At 34.4% G+C, this 14,464-nt stretch overlaps 1 protein-coding gene across 1 annotated transcript in view; it reads left to right on the top strand.

Moving 5' to 3' along the window:
* The window catches only part of CngA (Cyclic nucleotide-gated ion channel subunit A), a 415,321-nt gene that overhangs the window by 336,965 nt on the left and 63,892 nt on the right, over positions 1 to 14,464 (top strand). The window lies entirely within an intron of this gene.

Here is a 14,464-nt window from a genome sequence, read left to right as displayed (position 1 = left end):
CCGCTAAAATAAATCAATAACAATTTAAAAATTGGCAAATGGCAACCCTGTATCAATTCTTTAAATTCAGTTTCGTTTACGAGGGGTGAACATGTTATTGTTTACTAAAGTGTTAAAAAGGATTTCAATTTAGTGAGTACACTAGTACCGGTTTGGATTTCGAAACTAAAGATTACTATATGTTTGTTAAATATTATTGCTATTATTAGTACTATTCAGAGTGGAATCTAGAAGGTAAAAACTGGGGGACGGCCAGAACCCAAACTATAATAATTAGGCCTATATCGTGAGTTTACTTTAAACTTTCAAAAATACATAAATAATAGCTTAAATTATTTTGTCATTCAAAAAATTGGGGGGAGCTGTGCTCCCCAGCCTTGGGCTAGATCCGCAGCTGGTAATATACTTGTTCCTACTATTATCACGTGCATAAAAAAATATACGATAATTTTAAAAGACAAAGATCGATAATTTTGTTTTCTGAGGTTGGCAACTTTGTGTATTGCAGTGAATCTAAATTGTCAGGGCACAGTTGTCGTTTGAAGAGTATAAGACTATTTAAAAGCGGCATTTCAATTTTCAAAATGTTGCTGAAATTTAACTTATAATAGAAGCTTGAATTTGCAACCCAACGAGTGACAGTTATACATATTTGTAAGAAGTTAGTACAAGTCCACACACTTCTTTTAGCCGACCATTTTGATTAATTACTTACATCACGTGTTCATCCTACACTCGTAGAAGTAAAGGCATCTGTTGGAAGAAATCTGTATTACACATTGTGCATTATTCGCTTCAACTTTCAGAAAAGTCCATAGATGACGCTTGTTAAAGTGTGTATACGTCTTTTAACGGGCGGGCTCTGTATACCTAGAGAAGTACAGTGATTGTGATTCAAAGTTTATTAAATAACACCCAGAGACCAGTAGAATGATCTCGTAGGTTTTAATTGACTGTTGTTTCAATTTCTTGGTATTGGCTCTTGAGTGGTAAATACATATTATGAGCAACACAAGACACTTATTTATTTATTTATTTATTTATTTGTAAAAGGCATACAGGATTACAATCCTACAATTGCCTTATTAACATAATATTTTAATACAATACCATTATTCAAAAAGAAAATAGGTAAGAAAGTAAAATAAGCAAGCTGCAAAGACAAAACGAGAAAAGATTTTTAAAAATACAAATAAAGTTTAAAAAATGTAAATGTAAACACTTTCCTTATAAATGCATTACAAATATTAATTTCAAATCATTATTTTAGAATGTCAAAAAATATTCTCAATACTATTGCATATAAAAGGACATACCAATAGTGTTTTAATTAGTGTTATTATCCTTTCGAGTGTACACATTAAAATCAAAATCCAAAATCCATTTCAAAACATTAACCCAGAGAGCTCCATATCCACACATAATTGTTTAATTTTTGCATGAAAATGTGGTTCAGTATCAAAAAATATATCACAATATTTCGACACAAAATTATATAGTTTTAAAAATTCTATCAATCGATGGACTTTTGTGTTGAGTAGTTCTTGAAAATGAAACATAAAAGAAGAGATCATATTATCCCTCTCGAGACAAAAGGGCGTATCTCATTTTCTTAACTCTTTCAGGAGACAAGTTTAAACCTCTTTTTCATTATTTATTCTCTCATCTTCATTTAAAATTTAGTTTGATTTCCTTCGTTTCAGGTATATAACTTACGAAAAAAATTAAATTTTGAAAGAATAAATTTATAATAACATCTTTAAACTTGTCTCCTCGAAAACTTGAAAAAATGAGATACGCCCCTTTGTCTCGAGGGGGACGATATTTAGGCCTAAGGCCTGGAACATATAAAGAAACCTAAGAGAGTAAAGAAGGACAATCTATTCTATTGATCAATGTTTTTTTTTTTTTTCAGACAAATCAATAACAATACTGATCGGCGAACTCTGAGTGAAGTTAGTCTAAAGTATTCTTTTAGTATAGTCTTGGATAAATAATATGGGCAATATCTATTATTGATCTTTTAATACAGAAATCTTAAAATTTTATTTGGAATATGTTATATATCATGTATATGTTTTTTATAATATGGATTCCAAACAATAGCTGCATAATCCAATTTACTCCTAATTAAACTATTATAGAGAATTATAGCAATTTCTGGTTTCTTAAAATACTTAGTATTTCTAATTATAAATCTTAGCAATTTGTTTTCATTATTTATTAACTCCTTATAATGAGTTGTAAAAGATAAATTTGGATCAAAATAAATTCCAAGATCTTGAATTGGATTGACTTTCTCGAGTTGATAAATATCAATTGAGTAATTTGCTGTAAAACTTTTTTCCTTGTGTAAGACATAACTTTACATTCGTTTATATTTACAGTAAATGAATTTCTAGCACACCAGGCAAATATGTTATTAATGTCTGACTGTAATATTATTTGGTCATTTGCGTTATTAATTGTTGTATACAATTTTAAATCATCGGCAAAAAGAAGACACTCAGAATCCTTGACTACGTCTGGCAAATCGTTAATCATAATTAAAAATAACAACGGACTAAGATTAGATCCTTGTGGGATTCCTGAAGTAGCATCAAATTCTTGAGAAACTCTATTATTGAAAGATACAAATAAAAGGTCTTTTGTTTAAGTAGGAACAGAAGAACGCCAGTAAATTCTACATGTAATTTCAGTTACTACCATGGTTTAGAATCTTACAAACCTTGCATATTTTACTGTTAAATCATATAAAAACATTCTCCTGTGATACTTTTGTTTCTCCTTCACACACCCTCAACAGTAATTCAAACAATGAGTATGGTAATGAGTTATTAGCTTACTAGCTGAACTTCCTTTTACAGACACAAGTGAAAGACGTCTTGATAAAAATCGGCAAGGGGTATCATAAAGGGAAGATTTTTTCGATTATATTTTTCAATATCGCGCACTGTTGGCAAGATTTGAGCCTACTTCCGGTTGGAGTTTCTAATTCACGTATAATCAGTGTTTTCTTTCTTCTTGCATGCAGTATGTATTAAGCAAATATATTGCACGCACAATTAATTAATAATGTCACTGATATATGGTGTTCACTGGGCAAAACACTCCAAACAATGAAGATTCATCGTAGACTGGAGAATAGTTATCCTTCGTTTTTCAATATCATTTGGCCATGAAACAAACGCCGGAGAGATATACTAATCCCGTATACAAATGTGTCGTATTGGAATATATTACTTTTAGGATATGAAACTTCATTTTTATAAAATTTCAATACTTAGAGTTTAACCCTAAAAAGAATGTAATAAAGAAATAACGATCATTTTTTAAAAATATTCAATTAGAACTGAAGAATCTACACAACATTTGCAATTGATCAGTGAAAATGGCATCTTTCTACAGCATGTAGTTTCCGAGATATCAGTATCAAAAGAATTGACCCCAAACGTATAAACATCCACAAACTTAAAACTTTTTTGGCCACAAACATATAAACCTAGCATTTTAATATGTAGATTCTTAGTGCTTATTCAGTCTTGTCGATTTCGTGGAAAAGGGATCAAAAGTTCTAGGGGAGTCGATATTCGTCACCTACATGTCAAATCTTGTATATTCAAATTTTGAGGGGAATTTTTGTGAAAATATAGAACTTTGGTCTCAAAATCCTTCTCCTGTTAACATGTTTGGATAGAACACTCAACATTTGTAATCAATGTACTCACTGCCCATTGCACTTCAAATACAAGGAAACACTGTAGTCTAGTGGTTAAACGATGGACTCACGTGGTCCCGGGTTCGATTCCCGGTTGGTGCTTCCCAATTTTCGGTGTCCACTCAACGTCGTGAGGCAAATTGGTGAGTCGCGTGAATGAAAGATGTGATGGGCACTAGGTCTAGATATCTCCCGATACACCGGGTAGTGACGTAGTTCAGCCAGTCGCTGACAGATGGCGTTGGAGCGGCTCAGGCCCTCAAATGGGCTGTTACTCCAAGTGGCTTCGTTTGGTTTTTTGCAAACAAATACGAGATGAGTTGAGAGTAATCTGACTTTGAGAAACCTCTCTATGTCCGACAACTGTCCCATTATTATCCGTTATTTAGAAGTTTCACTGCATGGATTTTCCTCCATTAACACCAATATAAATAACACGTTAGATAACACTCCACTAATTAAAGAGGAGATGGTTAAAGAACTTTGTGTTATATTCGATTTAGAAACTTCTGTTGAATTTATAAGAGTAGGTAAAAAAAATTCAGAAAAATTTGAATCTCTTAAAGTAGTTTATTTGCCGTATACGTCATGACGAAATTGAAGTATCCTTCCCAAATATGGAATGCGGAGTACACCAAATATACTAGCAAAATCAAAAACATATAATCCAAACTTTTAAAGATTTCTCACGTTCAATCAAACTGAGAACTATCGCAAACAGTTGCGTATTTAGGGGGGCTTCCGGGCTTAAGCCCCCCCCGAAATCTTACCTACTATAGTAAAGTATATAAAATATCTTGCAGAATTTTCACATTTTCAGGCAAAGCCCCCCACTCCCCGAAAGTTAGCAAAGCCACCCCCGAAACAAAATCATAAATACGCCACTGATCCCAAATATGATTCAGCTTACACACGAAATGCTAATTTTCATTTACCATTATCCTTGGAAAGCAGAACAGTAGAAATTCGTTATGGTAATTGATAAAGCAAAAGAAAACAGAGCATTGAATTCCTGAGAAAATTTTACATGAGAACAAGGTATTACAACATATAAGAAAATGAAAGTGAATTCAAAATGGCGGATTTTAAGATAGCGACCATTCATATCACATGTCTTAAAACAATTTATCCATCTGCTCTACTAACCTACAGTGTTAGTTTTATAGTGTAAGTACCATAAAACAATTTATCCATCTGCTCTACTAACCTACAGTGTTAGTTTTATAGTGTAAGTACCAATGTTCCTATAATTTACCGGTGAAAAAAACTTCTTCCGGCTGCCGCCCCTCAAAGGCTACGGCTCTAGGCACGTGCCTAGTGTGCTTAATGGTAAGTCCGCCACTGATTAGAAATTCCAGCCGGAAGTAGGCTCACATGTTGCAAACGGTGCGAGATATTGAAAAAAATTTCCCGTTTATGGTACCCCTTGTCGATTTTTATCAAGACGTCTTTCACTTGTGTCTGTAAAGGAACATGTACAGATGTTATGAGGAAAGACAAGGAAATTCATCCTCATTTGTGAATGATGCACTGTGTAGAGAGCGCAGGTTCAGCTAGTTTTACAATAAAACGAAAAGCTACAGCAAAACATATACGAAAATACTGTTTTCATCGGGCTTATATTATATTGTATTGTCATATATATTTAAGAGTATACAGGGTGTTTCAAAACAACACCGACAACGTTTGGAAGATGATTCCTAACAGTATGATAAGGCAAAAAGTATAGACCAACATGGGTGCATAAATGATTCCTTTCAGAATTATAGGTCGTTGAAAACATGAAAAAATAAACTTTAAAGGTCCATAGCTCCAATACTATGGGATCTACCGTAGTTGGGTCAAGAGTTTATGTAGGAACTAGTATGTACCCTGTCCAAATATTCATGTTTCAGGATCTTGCGGTACTTCCGCAACAAATTTTATAGAGGTAGTTGGTGAGTACTTCAAATTATATGTCCGTAGCCAAACTCCATTTATAAAAATTGTTTCGTAAATAACTTAGGATTCTGAAACATGTGTTTTTGGATAACGTTCATATTAGTTCCTAAGTAAAGTCTAGACCCAACTACTGTAGGTACCTCAGTTTTGGAGCTATGGACCTTTAGAGTTCATTTTTTCATGCTTCCGGCAGCCTATAACTCCGAAAGGAAGCATTTGTGCATCCAAGTTGGTCTATACTTTTTGTCTTATCTTGGTGTCAGGAATCACATCCCAAACATTGGTGGTGCTGATTTGAAACATCCTGTATATCTGTGTTACAGTTTCGGCTACGTAATATAGCCTTCCACAGACACATTATGAGAGAAATCTCCAAGTGACAAACACTTAGTTGAGAGTTTAGTTCTTAATGGGAGTCATAGACACACTCACTTGCATGTCCAACTTATATTAAAGATTTGTTTCATCATGTATTGTTGGAAGAATTTTTTGCTCACACACGCACCAACTTGCTGTCCAACTTAGTAGAAGAATGACCTTGGCATTACGAAGGAAAGTCACGTGATTTCTTCCACGGTTGTGATTGGCGGACTTAAATATAAAACAACCGACTTGCATGAAGGAGCACATACACTGTAAACATGCATAAAGAACGGCAAAACCATCATGCATGTTTTCAGAAGATTTTGAAAACTTTCAACATGCACGAACGAGGTCATACACGATCAACTTGACTGTGGTTTTATTCATGCACGTTGGAAGGTTCCTTCACGCATGTGTCTGCGTGTACGGGATCCTTAATAGTTGTAAAAGGTTATAAACAGGTGCATAAAAACAGAAAGTGGCAACATCTAATTAAAAATTTACTTTTTAGAACCAATTAAAAGTTAACGTTTTGTTAAGAGAAAGTGGACGTGTCTTCCATTCATATTGTATATAAGCATACTCTCAGGAAGGCTGTATTACATAGCCGAAACTGTAACACAGATATACTCTTTATATATATACAGTGGCGGATCCAGGATATGATCAAGGGAGGGGCTAAAGCATATTTTGCCTTTTTATCCAGTGTAAAGCAGGATTCAAGCTCATTTTATCCAGTGTATATCTGAGCTTCAAAGGGGGGGCTATAGCCCCTATAACCCCCCTTGGATCCACCCTTGTATATATATATATATATATATATATATATATATATATATATATATATATATATATATATATATATATATATATATATATATATACTGCTTTGGACAGTTAGAGTTTTATTAGCAATGTTGAATTTTTATATTTTCCGCCTACTATTTTAGTGAATTTCCTAGGAATGTGCAACAGTGCGCCTATTCACAAAGGAATCTGGGTTCACCGCTGTTTGTTTTAGCATCTTATGTCAAGAGAGAGAGAGTGGGGGAAAGGCAAACAGCTGTGACCTTCCTTCAACGATTATCCCAGCCCTTTCTCTCCGGCTGCACGATGGATAGATGGATTTCGTTTGTAAATATTCCCCTTTCTCTTATATCCCTTTAACAAATATATTCCGCCCCTCTCGTATAGACTCCTTCCATTTAGAGACCAAACAGACAGAGAAAGAAAATAAATTCCAGAATGGCATCTTCACAATGTAACGACCAATTGCAAACAAAGAATACATTTAAGACAAAGTCGTTTTCTCATTCTTTGTTTGCTATATTACTTTTTGCTAATAATTTACCCCTCTTTTCATACCGGTAATAACTTCTCTAGGTACTGTTTCCTTCCCCCCTCCCCTCTTCCCACACACTTCATGTTTGTCCACCGTAATGAAACGTTTCATTACGAGAAAGAAAGAGAATTTTATGTTTGGCCCATGAGTATTTTTTTTTCTAAGTTTTTATGCAAAGAGAAAAGAAGGTATTTTTTAAAACGTTTGATTGGCGGTGAAAGAAAACGTCTTGATAATAAAATTTAAAAAAAAAATCTACATTTCAGCAAATTTACAAGTTTCGCGCTCCTAACTTGTTCTCTAAAGCAGGGTATAAAACTTTGGTTCGAATCTAGTAGCCAGGTCAGAGAGTTCGGTCGCCATGTGACAGTGTTTCTCAACCTAATTCCTATCACGATCCCCATTTTATCACATCGTCTTGCCAGCGATCCCCTTATAATTTCTGGTTTGTAATAAGCTTGCGTGGGATTTTTAATGTAGCTATTGCTGAGATCACACGATATCCATCTATTTCTATAATAGTAAAACCCATTCCTTGTATATAGCGGATACAGTAACTTTCCTAAAAGCGAATGGATTAAAACCAAATTTGTTCAGTTCATTCATATTGTAAATATCGAATCCGATCGATCATACTGTTTCAAAATGGACGCCGTTTCAAAATTTTAAAACTTCATAATTCCCTTAATTTTGGGTCACATAATAAAAAAAATAGTGATTTCTAATTTTAGTTTTAAAAAAACTTAGACGGTTGTTAAAAAAGTTATTGAGTATTTTAAATGACTTGATAATGTGCGTCACACAGATTGAACAGGGCATTGCCGCACTAGTGAAATCACACCATGCTCAGGTGTCTCATTAGCCCCTTCTATTCTAATTGTATTTCAATATGGTGGTTTTGTAGCTTTTGTATTTTTCTGGTATTTCAATATGCAGTTCTCATTAGTTTCATATCGTACCTCTTTCATTTAAATTGATTTTTAAACAACTCTACACTTGTTGAAAGTGTTTAGTAGACCTATTTTTGAACAGTACCGGTATGTATAAAAATAAAAAATATGTCTATTAGAACAAAATTCAAAATAATATTTAAAACTATTTTCCGGTATTAGATTCTAATTATATTTATTTCTTCCGCTTATCTTTGCGATCCCATGAAACCCTCTCGCTACCCTCTCCCCAGGTTGAGAAATCCTGTCATATGGTGTTTAGCAAAAAAAAAAAAAAAAAAAGTAAAATCCAAATACCTTTGGTCATCATTTGCGACTACAGGGCAATACTAATATTTGGCAGTCTTTTACTCACAGAAAAGAGTAAGTAGAACCACCCAAACTTACAATGGTATATATTCGGTCCTAGAGAACATTTACCAATTATTGCTTTTTGACAATTCCCAAATTTAACGTGGGGTCCTATGTACTCCTCCCAAAATTTAAGAAAGGACATCAATGTACCCATGTCCGATGAAAGGGAATCGTCCCCTGTATCAACCCATATAAGCATATAAGGTTATGGGGATTTATGAAAGGGGATAAATTAGATCAAAAACCTCTGAAATTTACATTTTTGGCAAATTTTGACCAATGGAAAGCAACGAGATAGACCATCCAGACTAACATAGGTACATATTTCGATCCTATACATTAAATTCGTAGTTTTGGCAATTTCCAAAATTTAATGCGCGTAGTTCTAGGTACCCCTCCCGAAATTTAAGGTGTAGGTCAAGGTACCCTGCTAAAATGTAGAGGGTATGATCGTATGCATTCCTGGGCTATGGCCTCTGAGCCAGGGACCCAGGGACACAAAAGTGAGATGAACTGTCGCAAATACTACTACAGATGCTTTTGTCAAAAACAACGAAACGATTGTGTACTCATAAATAAATAAAAAATTTATTAACAACTTTACAATATATAATTGATTAATGAAGATATCCTCACGATGTAGCTTCGTCTTGGGGATGAACCTTTTCGAACAATTTTTCCCAAAACTTTCCAGGATATTTTGCTTATATTTAAAAAACATTAATTCAATTACAACGCTACAATATCGCATAAATTTTAAAATAAGTATGTATAATAATTCACTATGGATATCAACACGAGTTTACGGAAAATTCATTTTCTGTATCGTATCGTTATTTTGTTCCTAGTCATAATTTCTGTAAAACAAAATATTTTAACATGTAGGAGCTAGAAAGTTTACTACAATGATGCACATTTTTATTTGTTCTTCCCTTGAGTTTTTGAAAGAAAAAAATAGTGATAATTCTATGTGGGGCCGTGGTAGCTCAGTGGTAGAGCGTTCACGTCTGGTGCATAGGGTCCCGGCTTCGATCCCAGCCCAGCCAAATGAACTTTGTGGTGAACAAACACTGTGTGCGTGGGTTTCCTCGGGCTTCTCCCGTTTCCTCCCACTTTCTTGATTTTATTCATCACTCATAATCACCGTCTCCTTTAGCCTAACCGGCATAACCGTAGGACGTAAAACTCAAAAATTTCATTTTTTGAAAATTTCAAATGGAAACCCGCTATTTTAAATGCAGATTCTGATTCTGCGATCAAAACTAAGCAACTTTTACTTGAAGCACTTTTTCGTTATTCTAATAGATGGCGCTGTAATCGCAAATAAAGAATATCATCGTACGTAGGTGACCTCAAATATTTTCGAAATGACAAAAAATGTGACAAATCTAGTTACATAAGAATATATCCATTTCAAGGGCCTATAAAATTCTATAAACAAGAAGTGTCCAAAGCGGTTCCATCATAAGGCCCCAGGGGCCAACTTGAAAATTTCAAATAAAAATCCTCGATTTTTAATGCAGATTCTGATTCTGCGATCAAAACTAAGCAACTTTTACTTCAAGCACTTTTTTGTTATTCTAATAGATGGCACTGTAATCGCAAAAAAATGAATATCGTACGAAAGTCTCCTAAGTTTTCGACCTCAAATATTTCAGAAATGACAAAAAATGTGACAAATCTAGTTACGTAAGAATGTACCCAGGTCAGGGGCCTATAAAATTCTGTAAACAATAATTGCCCCCAGGAGTCCCATCATAGGGCCCCAGGGGCCAACTTGAAAATTTCAAATGAAAATCCTCGATTTTTAATGCAGATTCTGATTCTGTAATCAAAACTAAGCAACTTTTACTTGAAGCCCTTTTCATTATTCTAGTAAATGGCGCTATAATCGCAAAAAAATGAATATCATCGTACGTACTTCCCCTAACTTTGCGACCTCAAATATTTTTGAAATGACAAAAGATGTGACAAATCTAGTTATGTAAAAATGTACCCATGTCAGAGGCCTATAAAATTCTGTAAACTACATATGCCCCCAGTGGTCGTATCATAGGGCACCGGGAGAAAACTTGGAAGTTTTAAGTGGAAACATCCTATTTTTATTGCAAATTCTGATTCTGCGATCGAAAGTTAACAACTTTTACTTGAAGCACTTTTTCGTTATTCCACTAGATGAAGCTGTAATTTTACGGGTACTTAATTTGAAAAGAATTTTCAAAGAAAGCTGTGTTGTTAAAATGAGATTTTTGGGATGTTTTTTAAAGGTAGAATAGGTTTTGGGACTGGACAATATTTGTCTGATTTTAAGAGAAATAAAAATGAGGATTTTAGCTTTTTTGGAGAGAGAGAGTGAGGGTAGGTGAGAGGTGAGGAAGAGAAAGGAAGAAATTTGACGTTACAGTATTTGTAGCTTCATTTTTTCTGCTGGGCTTTTTTTTTTTTTTTTTTTTTTTTTGTTTGTTTGTTTGTTTGGCGTTTAGTATGTTGAAAACCGAATTATAGACTGTTTGATTCGTTTTTCAAGTTGCTTTTGGAGTGCCCTATTGACTGCCGTGCACTCCCCGGACCGACTCCGTTGACAGTCTTTTGACAACTTCGCGACTGAGTCCTAAGTTGACTTCGAAGACTGACTCCCGACAGGATTTGGAGACTAACTTCGATAACCGACTCCAAAGTCTTTAAGCGACTCCAAAGGCTCCGTGTGACTCCCTGTTTTCGGGTTAGAGAGAGTATTTAAAGGCAAAGATTTGCTGGTAATTTTGCTGACTCCAGACACGTGTAGATGAGATGTTTTCGTTTTAACAGGTACTCATGACGTTAGAGATGGACAGATAGTTGGGAAAGGAGCTCTTTTAGCTTTATTATATAAAATACACATTGACATAATACATTATATAATATAAACAAACACTTTTACGATTTAGCTACGAAAACACAAAATTACGGAAGAGAAACGTTGATTAAATTTTTAGACATACATGAATTTCATTAACTAAGACATCCGAATAACTAGCGTACTTCGACACATAGGAAATAGTTTTATGTAATTAGGAAGGGAAAAAAAAAGAATAGTCTCACAACACCGAAGATAAGTTTTAAAGAATATGTTTCTTATACAAACAATAAATGATTTTGTGGGAGATCAACGAAAGTTAATAAATAATGAATATTAGTCTCTTCAGTAATAACAAAAATGGATATCACGTCACCCACCAAAGGCTGACGATAAACTAAATACCTCGAGAAATGCACTTTCAATTTAAGTACGTGTCGAATCATTTTAAAACATCTATTCACATACATAAAATAAAGTTTCAAGATTTCAAATAGAAACCCTCTACATTAATGCAGGCGACCCCTACGGATACTGCGACCGAAAACACGCAACTTTTAGTTTATGTAATTTGTTTTTCGTTGTCCTCCTAGATAAAACATAAATCGCAAAAATAATAATATCATTGTTGTCGCCTGAGGTTGATAAATGAAAACCCGGTTCAAGAACTGGACATGCTGTGTGATGGTGCTAAGACTTGCAAACAAATAAAATTATGAACATGTTTGTTATAATATTTTTCAAGAACTGGGATTTTTCTGTGAGCTTGTGGACAGTATGGAAGTTGATTAACTCTAGGTCTCCGTTGGGTTATGAAGTTTCAATTGATAATCGGACATAGTGTCAAAAGAGAATTAAGTTACTAGTATTTGTCATGTTTATGTAGATATGTATAAACCTGAGAAGAGTGAAAGTGAACACGTAAAGCTGATCGGTGGATCTATTAAAGTTTAAAATGACATCATTATTTTGTTGTTATGGTTATGTAGATGTGTATAGTTATGATTTGATTTGAAACTGCATGTAATTCCATCTGAGAAGTAAAAGTAAATATGAACATGTAAAGTTAATTTGTTGATCTAAGAGAGCAAATGTGCTCTTATAAATTTAGGGTAACAACATTTGACTAGAAGACACATATGTGTCACCCCTATGCCATGTTCTGTAAATTCTTACGGTTGATTGTAAATTTCGGTCCAGCAACGTAGAAGCCATTAGATATTGGTAGCAGTAAGCATTATTACAGACAAGCTCTGAACACTCAAGCTGTATTTCAACTGGTTTGTATTAGAGCTTTCAAAGTAAAGTTCTAACGCGCTTGATTATACGAAGATGGGGCAATCACCAAAGGTCATGTCCTGAAGTAAGGGTAATATTTAACGAAAAAAATCGCGTTCCACACAATCCCATTTCGAGATCTACTGTTGTGTGCATCGTAAGACGCGTCGAGGAAATGGTAACTATAAACGATTGTAACATTCCTGGTCGACCGAAATCGGCTACAAATAGCTTGATGTTATACTCATTTGTTGAAAATGCTCAATTTAGCATTCATAAAGCTGCTGAACAACATAACATTAGTCACATTTCTGTGAAAAGAAGGAAGAAAATGAAGTTAATCTGATATACCAGCTGGATGAATATGTCTTTGATCGCCGTGTAGAATCTTGTGAAAATATGATGAAATAAATCAATGATGATCCTACTTTTCTTACCAGCAATGTGTTCTCTGATGAAGTCACGTTCCACCTAACCGGTTACATTAACAGAAGTCATTGCAGGTTTTGATTTGACAGCAATCTCATTGGTCCTTTCAAACACAATCTACAACCTAAAAAGTTGAATATCTGGCCGGTAGTGCTAATATACAATAATTGGTCCCTTTTTTATTAATAACAATTTGACTTCTGGACTGTGTGAGGAGATGCTTCGAAATCAACTAGTTCCAGCAATAAAAAACACTACAAAAGACAATTTTGCCCACAGATGGTTTCAGCAAGATGTGCAGGACCGCACAACCGTGTAAATATGCGGCAATTTCTTAACACGGAATTACCTAAATAACGGATTTGCAGAAGAGGTTATATTGGGTAGCCCGCTGGTTCTCTGTTCCCCTGATTTATCGCTATTAGACTACTTTTTCTAGGTTTATCTAAAAATCCGAGTATATCAAACAATGCCAACCACTTTGGATAATCTTCGTCAAAGCGTTATTGATCATTTTGCTCTTATTGAACTGGACGTCATCAGGAATGCAGTATTTGTGTTTTATCGTCGAATTGCTCACTGTCATACCAAGAAAGGTGCGCAGTTTGATCACATGCTGGGAAACATCAGTTACACTTTGTTCACCTGCCAAGTTTAGACAACCAAGTCGTGAGAGGCAAGGAGACTCTGATAATCAAGTTCTTTAAAAAAAATCGGAAAGACACTACGTGGCTAGTAAAGGTGATGTGCAGTTTCGCATTCCATAACTAAGGTAACAGTAAATTTACATATCAGGAAACAAAGAAAGCACAATGTTTATTATTATTATTATTATTATTATTCTCTACTTTCATGTGAAACGGAATTTTCAACGAAGTTAGGCTTATGTTAAATCAAAGTGTATCAGTCACCCATCCCTAACAATTAAACTGAACTAGAGAATGCATTTAAGAAGCAGATGGATCTCCTGGCTGTTTTAATGTAAAAAAGAGTGTGTTAAGAATTACACTATCAAATTGATGTATGCTAAATTACAAACGGCACTCGTCTTGAGCAACTTTGACAAGGAACGTAACACGCATGTATTTATAAACAAAAAAATAATTTTGAGTTTTCTGTCATTTATCATAAGTATCATGACATTGTGACTAAACACACGCGAGTTATTAACCTTTGAAATAGGAGAGATCATTTACAATAACCCTGTACATCAATTAAGTTTCTTTGCGCTTCATCCGGTTTTGTAAATTTGT

This window comes from Thermobia domestica, chromosome 10 (genome assembly GCF_964235325.1).
Source record: "Thermobia domestica chromosome 10, izTheDome1.hap1.1, whole genome shotgun sequence".
NCBI lineage: Eukaryota > Metazoa > Arthropoda > Insecta > Zygentoma > Lepismatidae > Thermobia > Thermobia domestica.
Note: the sequence above shows the minus strand (reverse complement) of the source record. Positions and strands in the feature narration are given on the sequence as shown.